The sequence below is a fragment of the Notolabrus celidotus genome, chromosome 22, assembly GCF_009762535.1.
Source record: "Notolabrus celidotus isolate fNotCel1 chromosome 22, fNotCel1.pri, whole genome shotgun sequence".
NCBI classification, from domain to species: Eukaryota; Metazoa; Chordata; class Actinopteri; order Labriformes; family Labridae; genus Notolabrus; species Notolabrus celidotus.
This window is the reverse complement of record NC_048293.1, coordinates 19,893,168-19,914,012: the sequence shown is the minus strand read 5'-3', so window position 1 is coordinate 19,914,012 and position 20,845 is coordinate 19,893,168. Positions and strand designations below refer to the sequence as shown.

Below are 20,845 nucleotides of genomic sequence, written 5' to 3'. Positions count from 1 at the left end.
CCTGAAGGATCTTTGTACTACGATCAACCTTTTCCACTTCTCTATTAAAACGCTTCAGTTGTACTCGCTGTGATAGTTTTCCGTTTATTGACGCGCCTCTATCGCTGAACCATCTGGGATGTTGGTGGGTGTGAGACACTGATCCTTCAACCAGTTGTTGTTTCTCATATACAGCCGTAGATATGTTTGCCTGTGGTTAAAAAATCGATTTTATTCTCATCTCTTAGTTCCATGTTTAACGTTATCCACCATTTATGAAGTGAAAATAAAATCACGGAATAGAAAAACACAATGAAATAGTGCTTGACCTTTCTTTCAACTTTGGAGCATGCCACTTTTATTAGCATTTCCATTTAGACTTTAAAATACACAAGCTGTCATTGTAAGGATGAGGTTTCATGTCCAGTATCATTCTTCTTAAAAGTGTAATGAGGAACCTGTCTATCTTTTCTGTCCTCATCTGGAAGGACTTACCTTTGCTTACCGTCTCACTGTTATAGTACAGAATTAACATATTGTCATTAGATGTATTGGACAATAGTTGTCTCTTCTTCGGCCAAAACCAAAATGTGCTCTGTTGAGTGCCATGAAAGTCAGGGTTTACAATGAATCGCTCTTTAAGGCTCATTTGAAATGACTGCAGGATTTACGCGTATGGAGTCTCCTTGCAGGGCAGCAGTGTATTGGTCTGTGACTGTTTACTAATTATCCATGGACTTGTGACAGAGGAAGAGAGATAGTGGAGGGGGTTCAAAAGTATAAGGGAAAGTTTGTGCATCTACTTTACTGTAAGGGACTTGTCTTCGATCTTGGGATAATTAGTCTGAGTTTGGAAGGTGAGGACGGAGTCAAACAAAATCACACAAACCTGTCCTGAGGTAATTATGCAGTCTATTGATATCCAATAACTAATTCATACGGGCCCTTGGACTTTATTTTTCAACAATTTTCTCAAGTTCATTGTGTCAGTGCTGAGGAGACAAATCACATCCAGCAGAGACAGAACATAGAGCATTTTCAGGAAGGGTGCATGACACTCATCTGTTTATGGAAATAAGAACGTAACCACCAAGCCACCGCTGATGTCCATGATGTTATATGAACATGTGTATATCTGGGCTGTGTCAAAACTAGGGACGGGCATTTCAATCCAAAATACTATTTGATAATCACTGGCATCTATTTGAAGATTATTCCAATAAACTCCACCTCTCCCAAAAATCGAACCCAGTTTAAACTTATTTTATCATTATATTCACTGAGAATAACAACCCTAACATCAGCTCCCTTAGTTAGCTGACAACAAAAGTGCTTTATGGCCTGAAAATTATTGCTCAAGTCATATTTCATTTATTGTCTTAGTTCTCTTTTTATTGCCACTTCACCATTTAGGACTGCAAGATTTACACATTTAAAACATGTTATGTCCTAAGTTGAGATGAATTAAGTTAATGTAATTAATTTCTGAGAAAAAACATTTTAGTATCACTCAAAATGCATGAGTAAGAACCGGAAGTATTCATTTTGAGTCAACGCCAATGAACAGGAGAACTGCCTACATATAAACAGGCTGACAACGTCTGAGTATGCAACCCAGACCAGTAGTTGGCGGTATAACTTCATAATGAAACACCACCATACATTAAAAATATAAATAATGTAAATATAATTTTTTTTCTGATTGGACACAACCTGTAATTACTTCAAAAGCTTTTTTCAAACACTTTATGCATTGTGACGTTTTTAAAGTTATATTGAAATGTGTGAACTTATACATCATACAGGGTGAACAAAATCTATTTTGAATTTAATATTTTTTATTTTTAGTTATTTTTTTGATGCAACATAAAGGACAAGGGTTACAGTGGGGACTGTTTTTCTTTTTGGTCAGTCGGTGTGAGAGGAGGGTCCAGGGGATGAATGTTCTTGGTCAGGGGGGTCAGGATCCAGTGAAGTGGTTTTTACATCTTTTTTAAAGATTCCCAGGAACCTTTTTCTCCAAGACTTCTTTGGTTTCTTCTGAGCCTCTTCTAGCTGACCCTCTAAGTTATTCAGTCTGTCCATCAAGTTGTGGGCTGAGTTGGTGGTCTCTGCCTGCTTCTCCAGAGCCTGCTTGATGGTGTCGATAGCCTCAAGCAGAGAGGCCTTCTCCCTCTGCCACTGGAGACGGTCTTCTTCTAGCTCCTTTTGGGCGTGGTTCAGGGAGACCTTCATTCTGCAGATTTCATTTTGCTCTTGAAGGAGTCTTGACTTGTCCTCCTCCCAGAGGCCTTTCTGGTTGGACAGGTCATCTTGGGCCTGACGGAGAGCGGTTTTCAGCCTGCAAGTTTCCTGTTCATGCTCTGCTGTAATATTGGTATTTTGCACCTCCCAGTGGTGTTTAAGTGTCCGCAGGTCCAATTGTCCAACATGGTGTTCGAACTTTTGTTTTTCCCACTCAAATGTTTGGTCCCTTATGTCCTCTTGGGCTTTGTGCAGGGAAGCCTTCAAATTGTGGGTTTCCTCCTCGTGCTCTTTCAAGAGACGGGATCTTTCCTCCTCCCACTGCTGCTTCTTGATCTCAAGGTCCTTTTGTGCCTGGTCCAGGGCAGCCTTCAATCTGCAGGATTCCTCTTTGTCTGACATCAATTGGGATCTTTCCTCCTCCCACTGGCGGGTCTTGTTCAGCAGGTCCTGCTGGGCCTTGTTCAAAGCGGTCTTAATTGTGCAATTTTCTCCTTCAAGTCTGTCCACCTCGTCTTGTTTGCTCATGAGCCTTTGCAGATCAAGCTCAGGGATCTGAACCTGACCTGATATGCTGACACCTGACACCTTGTCCTTCTTGGCCATTTCTAGAAGATCTGAGAACTTCCAATGGATCACAGGTGGAGGGGACTCTGTAATGCCTGGCTCGGCTTCCTCAACAGGACGGGGTTCCTCCTGTATGTCTGGTTCGCAGGCTGCTGCTTGGACTGCCTGCTCCAGTTCCTTTTCTCCCTGTTCTGTTGGGTTGATTTGACCCTGGAGGACTGAAACCTCTTGGTCCACAAGCTGAGCTGTCATTTCTGTGCTGGAGTCTTCTCCCAGGTTTAAGGGGCACAGGATGACTTGTCTCTTTAGCTTGTTTCTGCCTTTTCTGGCGTTCTTCTTCACACTTGTACTCATTTTGATAATACTCGTGGATGATCTGATTCTCTCTATGTCTCTATGTGTCTCGCTCTGGTGGCTGGACTGAAAGGACTGCTGGAGTAGGCTCTGAGCTTACTGTATGTAGAGAAAATAATCTGCATCACAGTGCATCATAGAACGCATCACAGGCTTTATAACACAACATTGTTTTTAGAACACATCATCATCACATCAAAGGCTTTAGAATGCCCCACAAAGCACAAAACATGATGTGTTTATTTTCAAACTTTTTAAAATGAATCAATGTATTTTTAACTATTTATTTGTATTCAAAATTTGTTAATCTTTTTTTCTTAAATAAGAACGTTTTCTAAATTAGTGAATCATTAAATCTTTATTCATTTTCAAACACAAAGCAGAGGGTATATCATTTTTTTTTAAAGTTTCTTATCCAAAAATTAAACATTAATATCAAGACAACTCCCTGGATGCACTGATGTAGGATACATTTTGTTCTGCAAAAAAAGTACAAAAGTACACTCACATTTGAGTTTCTGATTTCATATTTTGAATGTGTGCTAAATAAACTGTCAAGCATTAGAATATAATATAAGTACTTTATTAATCCTCGAAGGGAAATTCAGGTGTCTGGCAGATAAAATTATAAAAATCAAATAAAACAAGTAATTCAGGTGTCTGTCAGCTCATCTCCCGTTGGCTAGAGAGTAATGAAGCCTAATGGCTGCAGGGACGAATGATTTTCTGTATCTCTCAGTCCTGCAGCACAGAGAGATGAGCCGTCCACTGCCGCTGTTTCTCTGGTAAACCACAATGAAGTTGTAAAGTGGATGATCTGTGTAATTTAGAATGGCCTCTAGCTTCTTCTGTGTGCATCTCTCCACCACAGCCCCCAGTTAGTCTAACCTGGTTCCAATCACAGTACCAGCTCTTTTCACTAGTTTGTCCAGTCGCCTCGCATCCTTGTGTTTTATACTGCCTCCCCAGCAGACTGCAGCATAGAATAACACACTTGCCACCACAGACTGATAAAACATCTGCAGCATCTTTCTGCAGATGTCTAAGGATCTGAGGCTCTGCCCCTTCCTGTAGAGTGCATCTGTGTTAAGGGACCAGTCTAACTTTTTGTCCAGGTGTACACCTAGATAATTAATTAATGAATGCATCCTTATGACTCAGCTCTCTTCCTGATCTTCCGGTTGTGTAAGATGCTTGATTCTGATTGAGTCAAATCCCTTAACTTTCACTCACATGAGCAACACCAGAGGCGAACTGATCACACGTCATGTTAAATCAATCCGCCAAAAAGAGTTCCGGCACATTCAGCTTCTGCTTGTTGACACCATAGACCGTAAGGTGAGGGGAAACCGCAAGTTTCCGTTAGCATCATATTGGTAAACAATGTGGCTTATTTATTTTTAAAGGTGCGTGAACCACAGAGCTCAGAGAAGGAGAGCTCAATGAGGACAGTTTCATGTTAAATCGACTGCAACGGGCAGAAAAGAATCCATCACCATTGATCGCTAACTGATGTGGACTTACTGGGACTATTTTTGAAAAACTGTTCACATAAATCACTTTAAATCAATAAAATAGTCTTTTAATCAATGTTGTTTGTGTTTTAAGTTCGTAGCTGGGCAATAAGCGCAATAATGTCCACTTCACCTCTGGGTCATGTCTCACCCTGTCTGGGTTATTTTTCCACTAACAACCTGCTAACCACACATTATCCCTTACTTAATGCATCCTGACCTGCACCCACGAGGATTCAAAAGTGCTTCCATTTTGTCATAGAAACTCCCCTTTATCCTTTTGGTTCGTGCTGAGTGTTGATCTTTTCAATACCACCACTAGACATGACACTTTCTAAAAAAATCTTGAAGAATATTCTGTTCTTTTATACAAGTTTTTTGATCGAATGTATCTGATACACACTCTGAAAGTAAGCTGTGGATTCTCTTTTTTTTGCAGGTGAACCTTTGGCTGGTAGTAGGACCGCTGCTGGCATTCCTAGAGGGTACTGGAGCTTCTCTTGGGTAGCTGAGGACGACCTGAGCTTCCCCAACGACTCTGTGCCAGTGTCAGGTGAGTCAGACATTGTCAGCCCTGCTCAGACAGATGGACAGGCTAATGCGCATCTGTCCTCTAAAGACTCTTTGCTCCCAATAAACTATGACACCTGGCATCAGCTTTCTATCCACTTGCATAAACGTCTCTGTCTTGCCTGCCCGAAACCATCAGCACTGGCATCATCAAAAGCTGGGTGTCTGTTGATCAGGCTTCCATGGCCCATTCCAGGATTCCAAATAGATGAAACTTCCAGTGACCATAATAAAAATATCTGTACTCTGCCAAAAGTCGAACAGAATTAGTTTTTATTAACCTCTGTGAGAAGTCAAGTATGTAACTGTGGTGAAGGTGATAAAACACAGCAGAAGGAACAAGCCTCCATATTACTCCTTTCCTTTTCTTGTCACCCATGTGCACCAATTTAACCACATCAGCTTTCTCCCCAAAGCAAAGACTTGTCTGAGTTCTAAACTTTATAACAACGCTGGAGTTATCAGAGTGCTGAAATACTGAAGTCAGAACTAAAATAATATGGTGGTGGTTATTCTCTACAATACAGACATAATGGAGATTTTGTTACGCAGATCTGTTGTCAGTGCTAAAAAGCTACTTCTGTGGCATATCGAAATAAGTTGCATTATTAAATTAAGCTCGACTACACTGAAGCTTTCTCCAAAAGAAATACAGCAGCTTAGGAAAAGCAGCTTATTGAAGCAGACTTCAATATTAGGTTCTGCTTAATTTTTACATGTGATATTACTAGGGATAGGCATTTCAAGCCAAAATACTATTTGATAATCATTGGAATCTAATCCACGATTATTCGAATAATCACACACACACACGCACATGCACACGCGCACACGCACACACACACACACACACACACACACACACACACACACACACACACACACACACACCTGTTCCATTACAGCCCGTTTGTATGACAGTCACGTAAACCAGCAGCAGGACGAGATGCTGCTATTAGTAGGCACTGTCAGCGTCTGTCTTAATCTTTATGTCAGTGTTTCTGTGACGCAGCGTGGCGTGTTTACATTTTACAGCCATGCTCAGTCTCTGGAAATACATGTCTTCTTTTGCTATTTAATGCAGTTAGCATTCTTCTTCTTCTGTTTGCTAATGCGGTTTGCATACAGCTTTAATATGCTCTATAGCCACCATCTGGCTGGAATACCGTATTTCAACCAGGCACCGGTAAAAATGATGAAAAATTTTACTTTTAAAATGAGAAAATATTTGAAGTAACTCTTCGATTTTTACAAAGTGAACGAATATTTGAAAATCATTTCCCATCCCTAGATATTACCAGTATGCCTACCTTATTGAGTTTGTTTTGGGTTTTGTTTCAGGTGTTTGTTGTAACATTTATACCCCTTTAATATTTTTACTTTAGCATTTTGCTGGTCAATGTTAAAAACTTCAACAATGTATTGTTACAAATTACAAAGAAATCACTTACATATTTCACATGCACAAGAAACTTTATTAGATACAGGCTTTTATTATTATTAATGTTTTTTGTGCAGATATCAGGCCTGTGGATCAATATTGGATTTTATGAGCTAATTAATTATCCAATCTCGTAGTGCACCTTACAAAACAGATGAGACATGTAGCAAATCAGTATGAAAGATACCAAATGAGATGTTGTCAGGCACACTGGTGGAGGCAGCAGAATCGATACCAAAATTGACAAACAATAACCTGCTCCAGAGTCAATTCTCAGTAATTTCCTGCACATATGTGCAGCTCACATCACATTTCCACTCATCTTGATGCATCCACAGAGATTCACTGAAGCTCCACCGGTCCTCATTTTGAGATGCATATGGCCGTGTTAAGTTAAATGGAGTGGCTGATGGGAGTGTGGACCTGTGAGAAGTGAAGTGAGGCCGGTCTATTTTAAAAGAGATTGGGAGATGAGGGTCTGATTTGTTTGATTTTTGCTATCCCCAAATCACTTTGATGAAAAACCAAGAGACTTATCCCGACCCCTTTGTGCCTTGCACCTACTCTGATCCCAGACTGTGAGACTTAACAAAATGGGGTTGAACATACCCTCATTTTCAACTGCTGTGCACCCTCAAGCATGTGTTATAGATCTGTCAGTTTCAAAGGCCGAGATTTACAAACCGTACAAGCATATTTCTAAATGTATTATTGAAAGATGATCACATATAAACATCTATGTATAAGAGCTGTGTACCATACCCATCAGATTCCTGAATGTGAACAAATCGGAAGGCAAGAGACGATTACTAACCCTACAAAGCTGCTTGTATTGTAGGTGGTGAAGAAAGTCAAGTAATGCCTGAAGCTGACAGGGCTGAGTCAAAACTGACAATTTCAAATTGACAAAAGAAGGCTTAGTTGTGAGAGATTTGATCTGTAGGCTTCAGCGATGTATTTTAGCTCTGGGTGTGAGCATTTTCTTAAGAAAGCACAGAAGCACACTTGTGCCTCAGTGTCACGTCAGACTCTCAAAACCTATTCACATCACTCGATGGCGACAGCTCCAGCATGATTTTGTGCCCCTTTCCAATCTCTTGGGGATGGCAGGTCATCCTGTAAGTGATGATTCAAAGTCCCGCCAGCACCAAACTGTCACCCGACTGTTTATGAAACACATCCTTGACTGTAAAACCCTGGGACCTTCCTTTGACTGCCTGTGGCTGTGACAGCCTGCAGTGGACCCCACTGTAATTGGTGTCAGTTAGAAAATGGATCATCACACCGTTTTTAAATCAATCAATCCATCATGTCGACTGCTGACTACATTTTCTATTATTTCTTACGATGACAGCATTAACCACTCACCTCTAGCATGTTAGCAACCAGAAGCAGAGATTTTTTTATTATGATTCGTGCAGCAAGCATGTTTTTGCTGGAGGAGAGATGATCACATCTGGGTAGTAAAAGCTTGATGACAACAAATGCTCTAAATGAGTGATGGCACAGTTGAGCGAAAAACATTAATTTGTCATAACCACAAACGCTGCCAAATGTTGATTAAAACATACAGGAACAAAATACTTGTGCACACACATTCTACCTTTTTTGCATTAGAATAATATCAGACTGTACTCCTCTGTGGCAGCAGCTTATTGTGCAGTTTGATTTGTGTCTTGGATTTCTATACTTGAGGGCAAGTGATTACACAATCCCAGAAGTTTAGACATTTGAATGAGTGTAGCATCTTCAGGGGGATTTTTAAGAGGTTAGTATTTGTCGTGTTGCGTGGCGAAAGCTTCAGAGGATGCTAGAAAAAGCTTTGGAAGAGGACAGGTCTCAACACACAGCTTGACAAACATGGCTTTAGGCGGCAGTGATAGATCTCAGCTTTCCCTGCAGCATCTGCTGTCCTCTGGCATTTATTGCCTTCCACAAAAGCCAACACAGAGCGACTGGACACTTTCCACCAGCTGCCCCCTCCCTCCCACCTGGATGCTTCTAAGAGCAGCCTTTAATTGCTAGGATGACATTGGAAGCCAACTTTCTTTGTTGCATTGAAGTGCTGGTAACCTGACTGGGTTGCCATGTGTGTCAGTGATGTGTCAGAGCCCTCTGACCTGAGCTGCCTTCTGCCTCACATCTACAGTGTGTCATCGGCCCTCAAGGGAATAGCAGCATGGCAGCCTGTTGCCATTCTGATTCGCAAAACCCTTTCCCATACGCCATCTCTCTCGCTCTAGACCTATTCTCTTCATCAAGATGGATCGTCCCGGTTCAGCTGCGGCTGCCAGCTGTAACAGAAGCCCTCAGATGGATGCTAGCCACTTCATGAGTCGCCCTGCTCTACAATAGAACATCTGCCTCACTCAGCTGGTAGTGCTGTTCTTGTGTAATGAGACACAGCAGTGGAATAAAACACATTTGCTAAGGCAGAGGGGTATAAAAGATAGAGCAGTGGTGCAGGTGCTTAAATATGGCATCCTCCTGGAGTTGCATCATTCAGCTCCTCCAACCCCCACTTGAGTTCCCACTGTTCCATTCACACAGTTTTTATTTTTTCAGAGGATGCAAAAAAGCTCACAGGAGCTTCAATCAAGGCATGTGCAAGGCAATGACTGGATCTAGGCAAACAAAAAGGGTTAAGGTTGTTTTTGTAACATGTTGCAGTGTGCATACACAGAGTGTCAGAGAGTGCAGGTATCAGAATGATGCAAGAACACCTTCAAAGGAGTTTAGAAATACAAATACATCCGATTACTGTAACAGAAGAGACAGCACATTCAAAACTATTTTCAGTGTCTCTTACTTCAAACACAAAGTGGTGAACTATGCCATCACACACACTTCATCTCCCATTCTGAAGTAAACTGGAAACAGTGTTAGAGATGCATTCAATTATTGAAAATGCAGCACAATTAAATAATAAAGGCATCTGCGAAATTAAGCTTGAAATTGCTTGTTGATGCACATTTTTGAAATATGGGGTTTGAAAGTGTTAGTTTAGTTTTGAGTACCTTGTATCATTGATCAAAACTTCCATATTGACCTGTGAGCATAAGCGATTAAAGTAGTCTAAGTGAAAACTAGACCTGTGCACCCTCTCTGTCAAAGATTATTTTTAAACGCCATAAATATGGACTGAGGAGTGAAGTCAATCACAGGCTGTGTCAGAGAGGAATATTACAGTGGATGTGTGTTACAAATGCTGGGGTGAAAATGTTACTGGTGAAAAAGATGCTGCTTAAGGGAATGCAATCAAACCCACTTAAAAGTATTCAAAAAAGACGCACCTATCAACAACGTGTCTGTCTGGCCAATCTGTACAGCAACAGAGAGGTGGTTTGGTAATGTGGGTACATTTGCAGTGGGAGCAATAAGCTTGGTGTACCTACCTTGCAGAGTATGAATATGAAGCATATGCATGTGAGCGTGCTCATCTGGTTAGATGTGCTTCAAGGAGTACAGAAGGGAGAACATGCATGTGTAGTGTACCTGAGGGAAATGTCCATCGAGTTAGCAAAGAAAAGCTGTGAACACTTTAAAATGCCTGGCTTGAATCAACACAGACAATAAGTGAGGGCTTGAGCTTTAACATGGTCACAGCCATGAACAAATTCAGCCGTGCCTGTTAAATGTTCACTCAAGAGGCGTTTATAAGGTTCCATTGTGTGCTCACACAGAGTACAGAAGCAGCCCGGAAGAGTTGATTGTTGAGAAGAGGGTACTGAGGCAAAATAAAGAGGGAACTGCAGCTGATGGATTTATACGAGAATGAAAGGAGTCATCAACACAAGGAGGGATGCTGCTGAAATCAAGAAACAGAGAGGGCAGACTTAATTATAAAGTTAGACATGCCGACCTATTCGTTCATTTTATCCATTAATCAACATCCACATCACTAGATAGACTTTATTTGGACTGTGGATAATGATAATTAAATTATAGCTTTAAAACAATAGTGAATGCTAGCTTGGGTAAACTGTCATATCTGTGTTAATGAGCCTATTGGATGAGATCCTTCTGACCAACTCATCCTGAAATGAACATTGTTTGTTTTAATTTGTTATTTCACACAAAACAGTCAAGTGGATTCAAGTATTTTGTCATTTTTGTTATTATCTACTAAAGGTTTTCCACAAACTGCACAAACTTAGAAATGACAGCTGTATTAAACACACCATGATATCCACAATTTAAAGTATTTGGGCTGAGCAGGCATGTGAAGTTGGAGCCAATACAAGACACATTACTGGGCACACTCTGTGGACGGCACATCCCAGAATAAAATCCCAAAACCTAGAGACATTGTTGAAAGGTATAGGGAAGCCAGACATGCCAGGTGAGCATTTCCTATAAACATTGGCTGTTTTTCGAAACTGCCTACTATACTAGCAGTACATACTGATTTGGCCAAAATTCAGTATGTAGTATGTGAAAAAGAGCAAAATCTGTAGTATGCCAAAACTTCCCGGATGTCTACTGATTTGGGAAAATGTCTCAGTATGCATTAGACCAGTCTCTCTCATGTACTGTTTCCCATAATGCACAGCGCTAACGTTACACCTTTTTCTTCTTTTTTTAAGGGGGAACTCTGTTTTTAGGTGCTGTGAAAACTACCAAATTACATATAATCCACTTCTTAACTTTTTAAATCATAAGTGATGCTAAAGAATTAGTTTCTCTATCAGCCTGGCCGTTTGTTTTCCGCTTTCCAAAACCGGAAATCCAGCGACGTCTGACCCAACATCCTGCAGAACAGACGGAACAGAACAGTCATACTACATACTAAAATCAAACGCAGTATGTAGGTAGTAGCCTATGTAGCAGGCCGTTTCGAAAACAGCCATTGTCAACAAATCTGCACCATCTATCCAATATCCAATCTTTGTATGCAGGGGTTAAGCTGCCTGGAGGAGGCTCTATTGTGTTCAAATTCAGGCAGTCTGATACCTTTCAGGAAACTAAAGCCTCGGTTAACAAGTTTAATGTGTGGCAGCTCTTTGCTTCTAAATTCACTCCTATGCCACTTGCTCCATGCTCCAGTGCTTGTGTGGTCGTACATTTGTTTCGATGTTGGATTGTGAGATGAATTTAAAGAGGTTCCTGTCTCAGAAAAGAAATTTAAAGACCAAATTAAAAAAGTTGCTGACTAAAACATACTGCGGCTGCTTATTACAGCTGGCTGAGTTGTTATTGGCCGTATCAGCTGTAAACTTTGTAACAGTGAAAGGGATTAGAAACATACTACAAGGAAAAAGCTTTTTATGGTTTTGTTCATAGCTTTTTCATCATCCTGAATACTTGCAGAGTCTGTTGTAGAGAACTTATGACCCCTGCAAGCACCCCTGATACGTCTGTAGTTTTGAGGAGCAGATGTTCAGAATAATATGAAAGAAGATTTCACAAGAAATACCCTGCTTGACATTCAACTTTGATACCCTCTGATCTAGAATCAGGAAGTGTCACATGCAGCCAAAACTGTTCAACTCCATCTTCCTCAGTATTTTCAGGCATGCCTCCTCTTTGTGCTTATTGAATTTTGATCACATTCAAACTGATCCCTAATCTCAAAACCAGGAAAGAGAACAAATTGAATTTCTTTTCAAAAATTGCAAAATCTGATTAATATCACCCCACGGTGGGTGTAGAAAAACGAGCAATGAAATAAGCAATTACTTATTAATTTGTGTCCTCAACAACAACATCAGAGTTCTGTGTTTCAAGTGTTTAGATCAACACCTCTCACGCCTAATCTTCATCAAAAACCACAAACCACTCTTCCATTCATCAGTGTGTATTTGACAGGAAGATTCAGTTCCCTTGAGCGGAAATGAATTTCCTTGAACACTGAGGCCATAAAAAGTCTAATGGATACATAAATAAGCTGGGCCAGACACAATCTCATTGCAATCAAGAAATAAACATATTCATCATCTCAGTTAAAGGGTTTCTGGGGGAAATTTGTCAGCACAGTTTTTACTCTCCATCTACAAAGAGACATACATCGTTAGATGTAATTTACTTGATGTCAAAAGCCCTCCTGTGCAAATCCAGCATCTCATTATTTTAAACATGTAATCAAATAGTTACTGGGAATTGACTTGTTCATTTTTAAACAAAACAGAGATGGCCCAGGAAGCCAGCATCTCAATGACCTGCGGCTGTGCAACACAACACACCGCTCAATCTGTGCTCAGTTTGATGAAGGAGGTCAGGGTCATGGTGTCAGATGGGCTCATTAACCAATCACACACTCTTGTTAACACAGTCACAACCACTGGCCACTCTGGAAACACAGCACTTAATTACTGACAGGAGCTAGATTTAACTGTGTGTTCACTATGCATTAATTTCCCCTTTAAGCACATTCATTGAATTACCAGCAGCATTTACAAGCCTTGTTTTAAGTGATCTGCTGACTTTGTTTGTATTGAACAACCAACCTGTGTTATAAAACTTGCACCACTCACCAAATAGAAGCAAATCTGGTAACAACTTCAACTGCATTTACAATTAGGGCTGCTGAAATTACACATGATCCAATTTATAACAAAATACAGTTCTTAGAAGTCTAAACAATATTGTTTTTATCACATATGCAGGCAGATGCAGTTAGACGAGTCTCAAGTCCAGTCATACATTCATGATCTTCTGAGCATTTTATGTTGATTTGCATCTGCAAAGCCCGAACTGCTTTACGGCTTTATGCTGCGGCATCCTGAGCTTTGCCACAACCAATAAACAACATCTCTGGGGTATTAGGATTCATAGATTGCCTGTAATTAACATCACAGCCCTGTGCGTTAAAAGCCTGTTGAATCGGTCCGTAAAGCAAGGGCTCAAATAGCGGATCCATTAAAGACAATAACATGATTGTAATCAATACCGATTCTTAGAAGTATTTATTATGTCCAGGGTTACAGTCTGGATGGGATTATATTCAGATGAGATGACATGAAATTAATCGAGTGTAGATTGGAGAAGAAAGAAATCAAATCTTTAAAGTAATATCTCTTTGACTGCACATAGCAAAGCCTCTGATTGGGCTTCTATTTCAATTCAGTCAGATCAAACAAGCTTGAATATGCTGAACCTTTATCATAAAGACTGGTTTCCACAGACTCCTATTGTTTTCTTTATTAACAGAAGCTTTCATTGACCCTTTCAATCAAATTGGTCTTAGTGACTTAATCACTGTTGTCTTTCTTCTCTTCACTTTGTAACTTGAGGCCGTCTTCTATGCACTGAATATGAATTATCAAACGCTGTAATGTGAGGTATGGGCAACCCATCAGTAGTCTGATGAATGTTTAAAGACAGGGGTTTAATATAAGGTATCGTGTTGGTACAAGCAAGTGCCTATTTGTTTCCTCTCAAGACAGCCTAAATCATTAAAATAACAACACAGTTATTAAAAAAATAAAAAATACAGAATCAGAAATTCAGTCATTACAGTTGCTCTATACACAATAGGTTATACAAATACAATAATAAGCTATGTAGAAAATAAAAACATGGTTGAAGTCCCCGGAGATCAGGAAGAGGGCACTCTGCTGGTCTGTCTGGAGTCTGACTATGGCAGCTTTGAGAACATTGGACGCCGTAGTCAGGTTGGCAGAGGGAGGATGTAAACAGTATGACATGTGAGATCTCCCTGTGCAGATAATATGTCTGAGGCCCACAGCGCTCTCGGTGCTATCCCGATCTGCCCGGACAGTCTGGAAGTCATCAATGGAGAAGTTGTTGTCGGGAATATCCTGATGCAGCCATGTTTTCGTAAAGCACGCCATGCTACATTCATGAAACTCTGTCTGACTCCTGGCTAGTCCTGTTAGCCTGTCTATCTTATTAGCCAGAGATCTCACGTTGCCCATGATGAGAGAGGAGAGACACGGCTTCTATCTCCTCTCCATAAACCTCTGTCTTCTTATACCAGCTCTCCTTACAGCCACTTTTCTAGCCTCTTATTGTGCATCAGTACATTTTGGAAAGCACTGTGAGACTGCCAAGTTTGATGTCCATCTTTCCATTTTTTTCAAACCTTTTGGGGGAACTTGCGTATTTATCAAAGAATAGATTTCCCCCCTCATTCAAACAGTGAAAACTCATTCATTGACTCTTGTATTTTTTAGAGCATTTTTGTACCACTTAGGGTTTTTTCAGAATAGAAACAAAAAGAAAGCCCATAAATGGTCCTCTGAGATATCACAGTTTCACAGTGGGTACCTCATTCTATTTCAAGCCATGTTTGCAGTAATTACCCTCTGCTTGGGGACAAATGAAATATTAAACATACTTTTTAGAGGCAAGAATGTTTGTCATGACCTGCTCATAATTATCAGTGCTCTGCCAAAACCTTAGGGGGCAACCAAGGATACCTTTTGGCAAACACAGAGGGAGAAAAGTAAATCATGTGGGGAATGTTTTTTATGGTACCTGCCATTTCTCTAAATAGCTGCTCTAGTTGCCTTGATTAAAATGTGCGATGGTGGAATCAAAGGGGTAAATGAACCCATGCTTAGTAATGTTTAAAAAAATAAATAAAAAAGATTACATATTCAAAGGATATTACAGTTTTGATTTTGAATGAGCGGGCCGTGGAAACCATGTCCCCGGTCATTTGGCAAGTCATCAGTTCCTATTCACTTTGCACATGCAGAAGGTGGGCGAAATTGGATGACAGATCCAGATCTTGCTCACCACAGTTGAATCATATCTCTCATCCCCATTTGGCAGCACACAGAAGTGCTTAGCTTGCCATGGTGCCAAGTGCGCTCCTGCATGCATGATTATTGGGAAGATACTCGAGGGTGGAAAAATGTTAGTAGAAAGCTCTGAAACTTGTGTCTGTATTGCTTTGTGTGACTGAGCAAAGTATGCAAATGTGTGTATTTGAACTGTGTCAGAAAATATTCTTAAACATGTAGTAACACTTCAACTGGCACATTTGGTTTTAAGCACAGTGTCACTAAATCTGGGCACAGAGTATAATTGGTTATTTTTGTTACAGAACACACAAGATTAGAAGCATTTATGAGCAACATGTCTCGTGACTCATATGGCAATTTGAAATGTTGGTTCCCATGAAAACGCTCATAGGATACTGTTTTATTCTGCATATACTAATGAGTGAATTACATGTAAAGTCAATGTAAAGACGTGAATAGGTTTTGTTGGGTAATGCAAATTTCATAGCGTGAAATGGAGCTAGTTGTAAGGGTGAATGACACAAGATTGCCACGCGTTCAATTCACTACTTGCTTCACCAGAGAGTTAAAAATGTGATCTTTAGTGCTACATGTCGTAACACCGGCTCTGATCTTATAGTATTTTGTCGCTCTCTATGGTTAGCTGAACACAATACTGCATTTTACCCGTGTAATAAAGACATTTATTGAAGGAAAGGAAATGAGATCTCACTACAACCTTGAATTTCTCAATATCTGCACATCTCATCAGCCCTCAAGGTCCCCAGCGGTGATGAGCTACAGGAATCAATGTTTTTTTTGCCAAATGACGAGTTTTAAGCATGGAAACCATTACCCTCAGTGCCACTAAGTGGAAGGGAACGACTGCCTCTATGATTCTCTAAAGGCAGCTGCCTTCTCAAGTGGACAGCAATGTAATTTAAGGGCAGCCTAATGCAGCCTTGATTCCACCTCATTAGGTAAAGCTCCTTCTAAGGATTCAGTCCAACGTCTCAATTTACTGATAACTTGTTCAAACAGTGTTCTCAGGCTCATAATATATGTTAAATACTGAGGACTAAAATGTTTAAGGAGATTAAAGAGATCTATTTTAATGGAAAATATTTAATAATGCAGTGAGTATGCTAGATATACCTTATTATGCAATATTGGAGTGTAACTATACTTTATTGATAGAGGGAAGTTTTGTTCTTCATTCCCCAAACACAGTTCAAATGACAAAATCTGTGTGTGGTATGAACTATTGTTGGATGATATAAAACAACTTTCAGTAAATGAGAGTCAAACTATCTTTTAAGCACCACAGTTCATCCTCATAACAAAGGGTAATGTAGGATGTTGAGTACTGAGGGACCTTTTTTGGGCACTTTGCATTGTTTTATAAATGTGTTGAGGCGTGCAGATTTTTACATAGGCTTGGTAAGTGGCCCTTAACCTCTAGATTTTAAGACCCAGAAGTGCCCCTCGTGCATCGGTTTTGCACATACAGGGCTCCACAGTCAAGTAGGCAATAAACATATTCATTGTTTGGTGAGACTTTCAGAATCAAAGGGCCAAATTAGCAACAGTGACTTAAAAATGAAACAGTTTATTTTCTTGGTTCCTGGATGTGCCAAAATATTGATTTGCAGGTGAATAAGAACTGTAAATCATCAGAGGATGTTTTTGCCAACAAAAGTACTTGAAGTAACCAAGGTATGAAAGGTAATGGTTAAGTTATGGGGAGAGATCAGAATAATAATAATAATAATAATTTTATTTGTAGGGCACACAAGTTACAAAGTGTTTTACATGAGCAGCAGTTCATAAAATCATACAATTCAAGATAAACAATAACACATATTTAAGAAGACATACAATTCCCCTAAAATAACTCTAAAGGAATACAATTATTTTAAAATATATTTCTTGAAATGGTAAAAAGAAAAGAAAATTCAGACAAAATCAGAAAAGGCTGTACGGTAAAAGTATGTTTTCAGAAGAGATTTAAAAGAGCTCACTGACTCAGGAGACCTAATGTCCTATCATGGCATTGGTTTTCATACCATGGTGCATACGTTACCTGCATAGCTAACCTTAGTGAGGTTATTTAGTGAAACAAAAGTAACTAACTGTTGTACATTAATGCATCATGTTTCAAAGTGTTGCCTTACAAAAAAAGTTGTTTCTAATGAGTTAAAAGTGAGAGTTCATTGACTATGGAGCTTTATTCAGGGGATGTGCCCTCAAATTTCAAACCCTTACATTCAGGTATTTTTATGGTTCCCCCAACACAACTTTAAAGTATAGACTGAAGCTTAGACATAAGATCTAATCCAGCAGTCCTATGTGACATTCCTACATGCCCTTTGTTGCCTGTATGGGCCTTCGATCAATAAAGAACTGGTTACTCTATGATGGTGAGGGCTTTGCAGTAAAAGAAAAGTGTGGTACCAGGGCTTTCACACACTGAACTCAGAAGTACAGAAAGTAAAACTTTTAAAAACAAGAAGTGAGTGCTCTTACTCCAAAATCAATAAGTTGGAATAGCTTCTGATTTCTTTGAAACTGGTTCAAAATAGAAAATTTGCACTACAGCTCACAGTGACTGTTTGACAACGATGAAAGGCAGGTTGTCCCTGTTGAGTTTTAAACACCTTGACTGTAAAACACAATGAAAACAATACAGGGGAAAATACAGATGAAATAAAATAATCATGTAAGACACACGAGTTTCTCAACTTCTGAGTGTAGTGCGAGAAATTATTTGAAAGTGACCAAGCCCCCTACACATCGATCCACCAGCTGCAGGGATGATTCTCTACGAGGTGCGTCCCCAGGGAGGAGGGCAGAGAGATGGTAGATAGAAAGAAAAGACTGTGAAAGAAGACCCTTCATATTCTCTCTGATTGAATATTCAGGGAGCGTTTTAAGGCAGACAAACCTTCATTCCTACTGCACTCAGTTTGAGACAGCAGATTTTTTTAACAACTCTCATAACCCTATCAGCTCCGCCCAATAAAAAACGGTGTGCAATGTGCAGCAGGGGAGCTTCTATTACAGCTGTTACTTCTGCTCCATACGCTTCCACTCTGTTGTACCCTGAGCACAAAGTAAGAGGACATTCAATTGAAAATCTTAGGATATCCAACGGAGTGTTCTCCCTCTCTCTTTTCCTTTGTCTGCTCCTTTAAAGCTGTAGTGAAACATGAAGCTCCATGTACAAAACAAATGTCAAACTGCTGCCAGATGGTTAAAAACAGTACTGATGACTTCTATTAAAAAGACAAAAATGTGGTTGCTGCTGCAACATTATGTTAATAAGCAGAACACTTATTTCCCCTTGACAGTGCATGTAATTAAAAGTTTTCTTTGCCAGTCAGAATCAAGAAGGTGTTTCCAAATGCTTGTGCTGTGCTTTGTGTTTCTAATGATATTTGCCTGATATTAGTTATGGACTCTGCTGCATCATTAGGTTTCTTACCCAAAGGCTTTGTACATGTTTTTAGTGAAACGCTGCAGAATATGCTGTGGTTTGAGCTTTTTTTATCAGTTACACTTAGCCTTTGTTGAAATATAGTTTGGAACATGTGTAAATATGTCTTTGTGTAAATATTTAAAGTCAGAAATCAGAAATACTTTATTTATCCCGGGGAGGGAAATTCAGTCATTACAGAGCTCTTATAAACAGTATATAAGAAAGTCAAAATACGAATTGACGAAGGAATAAAATAAGATATAAATACAAATAAAATAGAATAAGATAAAGATCAAATAAAGATAAGATCAAATAAAATAAAATAAAATAAGGGGTGCTGGTGGCCTAGTGGTCTAAGCGCCCCACATACAGAGGCTATAGTCCTCTTCGCAGAGGTCGCTGGTTCGACTCTCGGCCCAACCATTTCCTGCGTGTCTTCCCCCACTCTCCACTCCCCACGTTTCCTGTCTCTCTTCAGCTGTCCTATCTAATAAAGGCAAAAGTCCCCCCAAAAAAACTTAAAAAATAAATAAATAAATAAATAATAATAATAATAATAATAGTAGTAATAATAATAATAATAATAATAATAATAATAGTAATAATAACAATAACATTTATTAAAAACAACTAAATCAAATAATATAAAGTATACAGAAGCGCAGAATAGTTTGAATTAGCTATACACAAAATGTTAAAGATGCATCCTCTTAGCTTCCTGCCTCTTGTTTAACAGATTACAGCTGCCCTGGCAACAGCAGAACATGTGACCAGCACCTAGAGAACACCCCAGAGTTCACATGGAGCATCGTGGCTGCCGGAGATCTGCGTGCGGACAGGAACGAGAGAACGGAAAAGAAGGCAGGAAGCCCCCAGGGATGGGAGGAAGGTAAGAACCAAGGTATCCCGTTCTCCCGTTGCCGGGGAGTTTCATTTTCTCGACAAACTTTCTCATTCTAAGATATTCTCTGCTCATCGTGAACTTTATAATGAACGCATCATCCATGACATTCTGAGCAGCTTTTTGAAGTCATTGTCATTTTTGTTGTGACAAGCTTTTTTTGGGTGTGCATGGGTTGCCACAAGCTACCTCCTGATGATGTCAATGCAGAAAGTTAGAGCTTAGCAGGCGCTGAAAAAACTCACTTTGATTACTTGAGACCTGCCTCAAACTTTAATACCTGAAGAAAGAAGCAGTGTATTGCTGTTTGCTATTGAGATATCTATTTTCATGAAGTTCTCTCAGGTAAAGAGCTGAATATAGTTTACTGAGCCAGTAGTCTGCAACATCTTGTATGCCCCCGCCTTCAAATCTGCCATATCCTCCAGCATCATTCATTTTCATACCTCGGAAGATGAGAAAATAGTTTCTGTCGTCTTATCTCCTGAGGTGATGGTGAAATGGAGGGAGACAGAGGGTCTATTTATTTCCTTAAATGTTTTTTTTTCCTATCATGAGCCACGAGTCTGAGAGCAGATGGGTGGAGTGCCGGGCGAAATTGGAAAAGTGAAATATATTGACTGGTAAGAGAAAGGAGTTAGTGTGAGTGGACTGAAGGAAAGATGAATGTCTATCATGTATATCAGGTTTTAGTTGTAAATGAAGGTGAAAGGAGAGCGTGTGTGTGTGTGAGTGTGTGTTGGCTCAGCTCAGTGGCTGGGCCGTCATCAGGTTGATATCATTTAAGATACTGGGGTAAAAATAGCAGCAGGTCACGGCCTAACAGTTCAGAGAATTACAGTGTGTCCTCTGATTTCTCTCTGGCATCTTGTTATGAATATAATCTTAAAATCAATTAAACATCCGTATGTGTAACTCATGTCTCTGTGTGGGTGTAAAGTTTGCAATATTTCCAAAGACTAATGTAACAGCAGACTGATAGATTGATACAAAGGTTGTGCAAAAATACCATTTGTTTTCAAGAAACTATATCAATTATCCAGATTGTATGAATCAAAACATTAAACATATCCTGATATCACAACCACCTCTGCTTCTGTAGATGTC

General features: G+C 39.8%; 1 protein-coding gene across 2 annotated transcripts in view; it reads left to right on the top strand.

The window, feature by feature from the left end:
* Window positions 1-20,845, top strand: part of alk (ALK receptor tyrosine kinase) — a 258,669-nt gene that overhangs the window by 23,105 nt on the left and 214,719 nt on the right. Inside the window, exons 2-3 of one of the 2 annotated variants that reach the window (XM_034675246.1) lie at window positions 5,098-5,211; window positions 19,574-19,726. The gene's annotated coding sequence lies outside the window, so the exon portion shown is untranslated. Of the gene's footprint in view, window positions 1-5,097; window positions 5,212-19,573; window positions 19,739-20,845 lie in introns of both variants that reach the window. The other variant, XM_034675247.1, reaches the window with a different exon arrangement.